This window comes from Dermacentor albipictus, unplaced genomic scaffold (assembly GCF_038994185.2).
Source record: "Dermacentor albipictus isolate Rhodes 1998 colony unplaced genomic scaffold, USDA_Dalb.pri_finalv2 scaffold_27, whole genome shotgun sequence".
Lineage (NCBI taxonomy): Eukaryota > Metazoa > Arthropoda > Arachnida > Ixodida > Ixodidae > Dermacentor > Dermacentor albipictus.
In genome coordinates, this window is record NW_027225581.1 from 2,553,515 (window position 1) to 2,564,279 (window position 10,765).

The 10,765-nt window shown below is 45.4% G+C and overlaps 1 long non-coding RNA gene across 2 annotated transcripts in view; it reads right to left on the bottom strand.

The window, feature by feature from the left end:
• Window positions 1-9,398, bottom strand: part of LOC139052607 (uncharacterized) — a 270,776-nt gene extending 261,378 nt beyond the window's left edge. For both annotated transcript variants that reach the window (XR_011509983.1, XR_011509984.1), the window contains exon 1: window positions 9,279-9,398. This is a non-coding gene — a long non-coding RNA (uncharacterized lncRNA). The remainder of the gene's footprint in view (window positions 1-9,278) is intronic.
• Window positions 9,399-10,765: the final 1,367 nt, after the last annotated feature.

Sequence of the window (10,765 nt, forward strand, 5' to 3'; positions counted from 1 at the left end):
TGCACTATTGTTTCTTACTCCGGAGCCTTTTCGGTCGCTGAGAAGGGGGGGGGGGTGAGAGATAAGGCGATGGGCGCCGCTGATAGAAGCGTAAGTGCCTGCATGGGAGTGGTCACAACAGAATTTGAAAGGTGCCAGTTTGGCGGTGAAGCACGCTTGTCCAGAAGGACCGTCAGGCTTAATCGCGTCCCCGCCATGAAACATTGCCTCAGGAGGACGGGCTGCTCAGCGTGGCTCAGCTGAATTGATGTGGCTGATCAGGAGCTCATCCATGGGTCTGGAGGCGAGGCTCTCAGGAGCACAGCTTTATTTCCTGGCGTTCCCCACATACACGGAAGCACTCGAGTTTCCATGGAGATTAGACGAACTGGATAGGCAACCATTGTATAACCACACCCAATGCTGCAGGTGCCTTCTACAGACATGTCGAAGTGCTAGACCTGACATCAAACAAATAAAACCTGGCACCTAAAGTTCAAGCTCTCCAATAAAACGGAACAAAGTGCGTATCTTGTAGCGAGAAGTGCAATATCAGACCTAAATTTGAGGTGTTTAAAGATAACAGTTTCTGTAGAATACAAGAAATTCAATTATATTATGAGTAATTCTACTATAGCTTGTAAGCACGTGATGCAAACGACCGAAGAAACTAACAGAAGTTCAAAGGCTTTTTTCCCGTATCGTGTCTCAAAGAGATTTGTGTAAACTATCCCCCAGCTGCGAATCGATTTAGGCAAGCTACTGCTTGCCTAAAACAACACTAGGGGATCACTCAGATGTCGCAGAAAACGAAGCATGACTCTATAGATTCACATTTAGATTCTAAATGCATAGGCATGCTTAAATGAAAAAATAAAAGGGAATAACCTAACAACGTGGTAAATATACTCTGCAGAAACACACCAAAATACCTTGTGTAGCGTAGTTCGGCCCAGAAGGCTCGGCTTAAACCATCGTCATGAGCATGCAGCTTACATTTCCTACGAACCACAAAAGTCTGCTGCTGAAGATACATGCTCCAACGGAGGAGACGGCCGCGACGAGGAGAGCGACCATTTTTGACGTGATTGCTGTTCGCAGGCCTGGCCAGCCCTTTCGCATCATCAATGGGTGAAGCCACATAATACAGCCTTCATAGAGTGAAACGTGTTATGTCCCTGAAGTTGATGGACATCACTACAATGGGCAAGTCGGCTTCTAAATGTCATCAGAACATGAAGCAAGTGTCAAACTTAACTGCAATTTTATAGCTGTGAAAGAGATTTATATATTTATTATTTTTAGTATATGAACAACGTTAGTTCCCTTTTTTGTATTTCGGCTGTTGCATCCTTGAAATCCTTCAATTCTCTTTTAATTATTAGTTGAATGATTGGTATGCAGTCCCGACTTTTGTTCAAAATGAGAAATATTACAAGTATATATGCGAGATTATAGACTGTCGGAGGACCTCCTCGGAATAGTAAAAAATGTTCCCACACTTTACTGTATAAGCTTTGTAATTTAAGTAAGAATTAGCGCAGGAAAGTCACCAGAGGTGGTTGGTGGATGTAAAAAAAACAGCCCATATGTCAGCTCAAATAAAACTTCCAAATAGTCTTGAAAATCGTTTTCTCAGAATGAGCTGTAAAAACTGGTGGAAATATGTAACAAACACTCGATCATTTGGAGTAATGTTCAGAAACGCTTTAAAATAATCTCAGAAGTAAGCACAGTAACTGGCTGAGAGACATAAAAAAATTCTCCTACATCATTTCCAATAAACTCGTGAATGTGTTCGAGAAATAAATATCAGCAGCAGCCGCAAAACCTTTATGAAACTAGTAAAAAAAAAATAGTGCGATCAGTCTCTTCCACTAAGTTTCACACACGTAAAAAATACTTCCGTTTTCACACGCAAAAAGTCAATCAGCATAGGAGCACAATTTTAGCACTGCTGGTACGTAGTAAAAAAAAAGCAATGAGCGGAAACGCAATACATTTCGAGCGGTTTACTTCTATTTCGCGGTAATTGGTTTTCAGTGTAGCTAGCGCAATCGGTTTTTATGGTTTCTTGCTACAGCAGGCGTAGCACATGTCTCACCTGTAGCAACGAGCTCGCCGTGTGCAAGAATGTTAGAATGTGTACTGCAGTCATGTAGGCTTTTTTTCTGCCAGCTGCATAACTGAAGTTACACGCAGCCGGCTTTTTCTCGTTTTGGCTTCTGCAACACTTTAGACGTGTCAGTGCTTAGACTTCGTTGGAGGGTGTAAACCTCCTGCTGGAAAAGTGCGCTTATTTTTTTTAGCAACAAACAAACAAACACACCTACTCAACCTACCACAGCAGGCCACCGAGGCTCTCCTCCATTACTACAATGAGTTCTGGGAGAAAGGAGAACTGCCTGCTATGTGGAAACACTCGGACATCACCATGATCCCCAAGCTCAACAAACCTCTCAGCTTGGAGAACCTACGCCCGATCTCCCTGACCTCGTGCGCGGGAAAGCTTCTCGAATATATGGTGCATGACCGCATTACCCAGCACCTGGAAGACCACGGCCACCTACTAGACACCATGTTCGGCTTCAGGCTGCACCCCTCAACGCAGGATGTACTCTTACAATTAAAACAAGGGCTTCTAGATCACCTAAACAATCTTAGCAAATACTCCATAGTGGCAATAGACGTCAAGGGAGCCTTTGATAACGTTAGCCACGACGTGCTCCTCAACAATTTGGAAGGCACCGGCTGCGGCACTAGGACCTACGCATACGTCACAAACTTTCTGATGGACCGCACGGCGACAGTCGGAATCCGCAGTGAAAGCTTCCTACTTCCAAACAGAGGCACCCCACAAGGGTCTGTCATTTCACCGCTACTCTTTAACGTATACCTATGATCACGCTACCCCCACTCCTCGAGACCATACCAGATCTGCGTCACGCGATGTATGCTGATGACATCACGCTCTGGATGAGAGCTACGAATATTGGAAAGCAAGAAAGTAGCTTACAAGAAGTCGTCGACATCATCGAAAGTTATCTCCGAAACTGCGGCCTCCTCTGCACCTTGTCCTGAAAGCAAGAACGAGAGGCCGACCACCGAACAACGAAGAGCCCAACTCCAGCCTCACACTCAACGGGACAACAATCCCGAAAGTCGTAAGCACGCGAATACCCTCCACATCCGAAAAGACGGATTGGGAGCTACCAGCCTACCGAGACCAGAACGCACCCTTTCGCAAATCACGCACCTCGTCAAGAGGATCTCAGGCCAAAGGAGTGGGCTCAAGGAGCAAGAAACTCTATATTAAAGCATTGCTCACCAGCCGCATCACATACGGCACGCCGTACCTCGCTTTAAAGAACGCTGAAATGGAAAAGCTCCACATCATGACAAGGAAGGCAATCAAAGTTGCCCTGGGACTCCCCGCCATGGCCTCTACATCACTGCTCCTTAAGATGGGCGTCCACAACACATGGCTAGAGCTCGCCGAAGCGCACAAGAAAAGCCAGCTGGAATGCCTCAAGCTCAAGCCCACCGGGAGATCAGTAGTCCGACACCTAAACTACAGTGAGACGTATGTCGTAGACATGGACAAGAAATAGCGAATACCACCGGACGTTCTAGAGTGCATTTGCATCGCACATGTCCCGCGCAACATGCATCTTATATATCACAAGAGTAGAAGACAGGCTAGAGCCAACGCCATCAAATGAAGTTTCAAGCATGACCCGAATTCCCGCTACACCGATGCGGTCAAGTATCCGCATCGAAACGAGCACGCTCTCAGCGTCGTAGACTCCCAAGGCTCCGAGCTAGCATCGGCAACCATCAAGGCATGCAATCCGGAAACGACTGATGAAGCGGCAATCGCTCTCGCCACCACCACATGCACAGACCAAACCACCACGCAGCGGTTATATTCACCGACTCTCAGGTCACCTGCAGAAACTCCTTGAGGGGCCGCATCACCGCCGATGCACTCAAGATACTAAAAAGACGAAGCACTCCGCTCCCCTATACCTGCGTAACGTGGGTAAGGACACGAGGGATTAGAGGGGAACGAAGCGGCCCACGCCGCTGCCCGCGAGCATGTCAGCCGGGCTCCCCTCTCCCCACGCGCTCTCGGACCCGTGACAGAAGAGGCGGAGGCCGTACCCACCAACTATACGGCCATATTGCAACATTACAGGGTCGAGCGTCGAGTGTACTCTCCACCGCACCCTAAACTCGACAGAGAAGAAAGCCTGATCCTTAGACGCCTGCAAAGTAATACGCACACGCACGGAGCGATAATGCATCGCCTCCACCCGCCGCTCCACGGCTACCTCTTCCAACTCTGCATTGTACCCGACACTCTGGCACACTTGTTCCTGGAATGCCCGTAGCAGGAAGGCAGCGAAATGCAACCAGAAACGCACGCAAAACGAGCAATGGAAGCAAACCACCTATTCAAATCGTGGGAGGCGAAGCTAACCCTCAGGGACCTGGAAGACCAAGGACAACTCGTCGCTAGGGTCAAAAGGGCAGTCGAAGCCAGAGGGTTCCTGGACTAAGGAGCCTTCCCACCTTGGTGTGATACCCGGCCTCACTCGGGACACTGTTTCGTATAATAAACGTATCTTTCTCTCTCTCTCTCTTTAGCTAGGGAAGCTCAATATCGGTATTTTCTTCCCAATGGATCCCGCCGTAGGGAACCGCTACAAGGAAAGGGCAATGCATGGCAAGCAGTATGCCGTAGACCGGGCTTGCTTCACGCGCGATAAATAATGGGATAACGGGATGTCAACGGCGGGTGCTGGTCAAGGTGACGGCGCGATTTCAGATAGGGTCATGCAGTACGAACGCGATTACTATAATCAGATGCTCATGCGAGCCGCCTGGCAAGGAGCGAAAAGCGCCCTGAGCATGACGACGCGATTAGCTGCCAGTAATGCACGAAGCTGACATCAAGAAGGGGAAATATCGGCTCTTCACCACGTCCTTCGCGTGCCGTTGTTTTGACAACGAAAGCTAAGAGGACCATGAACGGCTCTGGCTCCCGAATTGGTCGGGCTAGGCGGCACTTCAGCTCAGAACTAGCGAATGCTGTACCCATTATTCACTACGCCGCATCCTCATTTTGACCGTTGTGGGAAAACCGTTTCTGAGACCATGGCCAACTGACCACTGCGGAACCCTTTTTAGGGGGAATGCTTATTAGACAAGTGTCATCATCATCATCATCAGCCTGGTTTCGCCCTCTGCAGGGCAAAGGCCTCTCCCATACTTCTCCAACAACCCCGGTCATGTACTAATTGTGGCCATGCCGTGCCTGCAAACTTCTTAATCTCATCCGCCCACCTAACTTTCTGCCGCCCCCTGCTACGCTTCCCTTCCCTTGGGATCCAGTCCGTAACCCTTAATGACCATCGGTTATCTTCCCTCCTCATTACATGTCCTGCCCATGCCCATTTCTTTTTCTTGATTTCAACTACGATGTCATTAACTCGCGTTTGTTCCCTCACCCAATCTGCTCTTTTCTTATCCCTTAACGTTACACCTATCATTCTTCTTTCCATAGCTCGTTGCGTCGTTCTCAATTTGAATAGAACCCTCTTCGTAAGCCTCCAGGTTTCTGCCCCATAGGTGAGTACAGGTAAGACACAGCTATTATATACTTTTCTCTTGAGGGATAATGGCGACCTGCTGTTCATGATCTGAGAATGCCTGCCAAATGCACCCCAGCCCATTCTTATTCTTCTGATTATTTCCGTCTCGTGATCCGGATCCACCGTCACTACCTGCCCTAAGTAGATGTAGTCCCTTACGACTTTGAGTGCCTCGCTGCCTATTGTAAATGGCTGTTCTCTTCCGAGACTGTTAATCATTACTTTAGTTTTCTGCAGATTAATTTTTAGACCCACTCTTCTGCTTTGCCTCTCCAGGTCAGTGAGCATGCATTGCAATTGGTCCCCTGAGTTACAAAGCAAGGCAATATCATCAGCGAGTCGCAAGTTACTAAGGTATTCTCCATTAACGACAAGTGTACGCGATGGTAAAGTGCCCCAAATTTAGATTTCGTGGACATATGACCTGCAATTGCTAGGCTAGCAATTGTTCGGAACGTCCCACACAGGTACGAGCGGGGCACGGGGCGACCCGGCATAGGTTATATACACTGCTTCCTTAGTTCACAGATGCTTCCTACCTATTACTATTTTATTGAGCCCATTCTGTGGTGCTGTATTGTTTTGCCGGGTGTACGATTGTTTTGCATTTGTAACCTTCCCTGTTGCGTTTTTTGTATGTTGTTTTAGGGAGAGGATCATACACCTTAAGTGACTTCAGGGGATCTAGATGAGGCGCAATGAGTTAATAGTTGGTAGACAACTCACATGACAATCTTCGTGCAGGATTCTTTTCTGGTGGCCCGGCGCACCATACTCAAAATCACTCGGTAGCAATTGGGCTGCAAATGTTTGGAGTGGTGCACTGAGAGGTAGAAAATGTGGCAGGGTTGCATCGACCAAGAGCTCTGGACTCAACTTGAGGTGCTACGCACGACTGATTCTGAAGATATACGGTCGCCCTATGTGCTTCACTTCCACCTTGCATTTATATGTGTTGTTCTAAAAAGCTGTAAATACAAATCTTCCAAACATCGTCAGTGTCTGCTCCCACCTAGCGAAGCCTCCAGTGAACTTATCTCCGTTATCTCTAGCAGCATAACTCTTCAATTCTATAGACCATCTCTCGCTGTGTGTCCTGGACGCCCAAGTGGAGAAATAGCGTCGGTGCCTTTGTGAGGAAGGCAGACGAACCGGCATTTTACACACAAGTTTCGAAATTTGCAATGTCACCGAGCACTAAAGATATCCTATTGGTGCCCTTAATTTTTGTAAAGAAGTCAAGCATACATTTATCGATCCAGATTCCACTGCCACTGTGCTTTGTATTTAAAAGAAAAGTTCCGTTCCTAACAAGAAAATGGAAAAACGGGAAGCAACAAGGCACACACTGCGGGCCTTGTTGCCGCAGTGTGTGCCTTGTTGCTTCCCGTTTTTCCATTTTCTTGTTAGGAACGGAACTTTTTTTTATTTATCGATAGATCCAGAATAAGCACTTTCGATTGCTATTTGGTTTTTCCCTGCAACCCAATGCTTAAAGGTATAATTGTTTACGAGATGGTTGAACCTTGCATTCCTGCATTAATGCCCTCTGTAGCAAAACTGCGCTGGGACAGTGCACCACATATATTTCATATATTTCGTAGCTATATTGTCGTTATGTAGACACGGCTGTAGTATCGGCTTTGTTAGCTAACGTTAAAGAAGCTGTTGAACGTAAAAAATATTTTAACAACACGTTGTTAGAGATAATTGTGTTACACTACAATACGCGGTCGTCTGACAACTGGTGCCCGAATACCATAGCTTTTACAATGGATCTTGTACCGTGTTTTAACACATTATTTTTGTTGAATTTCGCTAACGTTACGTGGGACTCGCAGCAAATTGAATGTAAGTTTCGCAACCAACGTAAAACCTTGGGAAAATGTTGTAGGTATATCGCATACTGGAATGAAAAAAAAAATATGTTGAACATAGTTCCGATGACAGCCATATGCAGTAGCATTATGGGAGAACAACAGCGGTTTCTTGCAGAAATACTGGAGAACGAACATTACTTTTTCACGTTGAGCAACAATTATACGTATGGATGGGTTGTTGTGTACTCCAATATTTTATATATTTGCGTCGTATCGGACACTAAAGTGAGAACAAATAGGAAATTATAATAGCTTTTGTAGATAATAAACTATCTGGAAACGCTGAAAGTATATGTTCGGCAACATTAGGTTTTCACCGAATATGTTTTATTAATATGTTTTATTAACGCTATAAAGGGCGGCTGAATAGATTGTTGTATGACGCACTCATAAACTCTGTGTTGCCAGGTATTTTTCTAGTGGAGGAGAACAAAATTGCTAACGCTGAATGATCAAACGTAATAACCTTCAAGCTGAAATATCATCCAAAGCTGATATTTGCACAGGCAACACCATTGCCAATGCGTCTAAAGCACTCCTAGTGCTTTCTTCTTGAAACAGTGCGTGGACAAAGTGATATAAGAAAGATCACAGTCTGAATGTAAAGGAAAGTGCAGCCACTTACGCCTCATTATACAGAGAAAGTGTTCCGCAAGCTTGAAGGTTGCCCCTTGGCCTATACGTGTTATCCTAATTTAAAATGTGAATTTTAGTAGACTGAGAGAATAACAATTTTTATTACTTGGTTGCAGAAAAAATATTTGCCAAACGAGGCAGCTAATATGCAACAGTGATAAATGAAATAATGAAAACATAAGGACTCTTTGCACCCCATCGCTGTTTAGCTTACGTACACTATTTCACAAAATGCAGCCGCTAGGGCGGATATTTGAACTGGCGGCGTCGTGCTTAGCAGCAGAGCGCCATAGACACTAGGCCATGACGGCGGGTCCGTGTTGTCCAAGTTCATTACACGTTGCATGTGTACGTTTCCTAATTTCATCAGCCCATTAAATTTTCTGGGCTGTTCAACTGCAGGTTCGCTTTCTTGGCACCCATTCTGTAACTCAAGTTACACACATGTTTCGAAATGTGCACCATCGCCCTTGCTCTAGAAAGACCCTTTTGGTACCCTTCCTTTTCCTAAGAATGTCAAGCATCAATTTATTAATACAGACTGCAATCCCATGGTACTTTGTATTTGAAAAAGGAAAAGTCCTGTTCCTAACAAGAAAATGGACAAACGGGAAGCAACAAGGGACACACTTCGGGCCTACCACTGTTCTCGATACAACGGTAATAGGCAATTTGTATTGCTATTTAGTTCTTCCCTGCAACAAAGGGCTTAAAGGTATAATTGTTTATCAGGTGATTAAACCTTGGCTTTCTGCACCAACGGCCACTGTAGTAAAACAGCGTGATGGTAGTGCGCAACATACATTTCATATATTGCGCACCTATATTGTCGTTATATATACACGGCTGTAGAATCGGCTTTGCTAGCTAACGTTAGCGAAGCTATTGAGCGCAAAAGTTAATTTAGAAACACGTTGTCAGGCGCAATTTTTTTACCTACCATACGCGGTCATTTGATAACTGGCGACCGAACACCATAGCTTTTACAGTTAATCTTGCACCATGTTTTAACAAGTTATTTTCGTTGAACAACTTGGCTAACGTTAGCTGTGACACGCAGCACATTGAAAGTAAGCTTCGCAACGAGCGTAAAGCCCTGCAAAAATGTCGTAGGTATATCGCTTACCGGAATGAAAAAATTATTGAACATAGTGCCGATGACAGCCATATACAGTAACATTGTCGGTGAGCAACAGCGCTTTCTTGCAGAATTACTCGAGAACAAACGCCACTTTTTCAGCTTAAAGCGCAACCTAATATATATCAATGTAGCGAGCACCCGAATAGTTTATAGACTTACGTTGTGTCTGACACTAAAGAGAGAACAAATGCGAAATTATGAATAGCGCTTGTAGAGTAATTTTTATCGGCAAACGCGGAAAGTAAAAGTGCGGCAACTTCATGCTTTCTCCGAATATGTTTAGTAATAATATGTTTCACTAACGCTAATAGGGGCTGCTGTATAGCTTGGTTTTTAATGCACTCATAAACTATATTGCACAGGTATTTTCTTTTAGTGGACGAGAACCAAATAGTTGACGCTGAATAAGGAAAGATAATAAACTTCAAGCTGAAATATCATCCAAAGCTGGTATTTGCAAAGGCAACTATTTTGCCATCGTGTTTCAAGTACTCCTACTGCTTTCTTTTCATAGCGGTGAGTGGACAAAGTTATATAAGAAAGATCACAGTCTGAATGCAATAGAAAGTGCAGCCATTTACGCCCCTCATTATACAACAGAAAATGTTCAACAAGCTTGAAGGCTGCCCATTGGGCTATACGTGTTATCCTCATTTGTCAAATTTAGCACATTGCAAAAAAAACATTTTTTTTACTTCGCTGCAGAATAAATCTTTTCAAAGGAGGCAGCTAACATGACATCAGTGTTAAATAAAATATTGAAGAAATGAGTCTTTCTACCTATCCCTGTTTAGCTTACAAACATTCCTTAACGAAATGCAGCCGCTAGGGCAGGTATTTGAACTAGCCACGTGGTGCTTAGCAGCAGAGCGCCACAGACACTAGGCAACGACGGTGGCTCCATCTTGCCCTAGTTCATTACGTGTTGCACGTGTACGTTTCCTCATTTCATCAGCCCATTAAATTTTCTTAGCTCCTTGATGGCGTGTTCCTTTTCTTAACACCCATTCTATAAATCGATTAGACCACTCATTGTATACTCTACGCGAAACACGACCACCCACATCCATTTTCACAGCCTAAGCAATTATGGGCTCATTGCAACAACAGATTCAGTAGCCATGCGGTCCGCCAGCGCCGCCACCGGCGCCGCCCCCAGTGTTCGTGAAAGCTATTACCAGGAGGAGCAAAAAAATACTCCGTTCTCGCCATTATTTAACGCGCCCAATCTGTACGGACGTAAGCTGCTCTGCCTCTGTGCCACGCCACAGCTCTAGCGCTAGAAACACCGTGTCGACGACTCCTAGCCCGTGTCAGGATTGGGGGCTCAATCCCATCGCTCCTGATCCGTTGTCAAGATTGGAGTCGGGCATCAATTAGAAGGTAGCTGACCCATGGCGTTCTCCAAATTATGCACGCTGAGGACCTTGATGAAGGGAAGGACTGCTTCTCTTCGAGAACGAGGTATATTG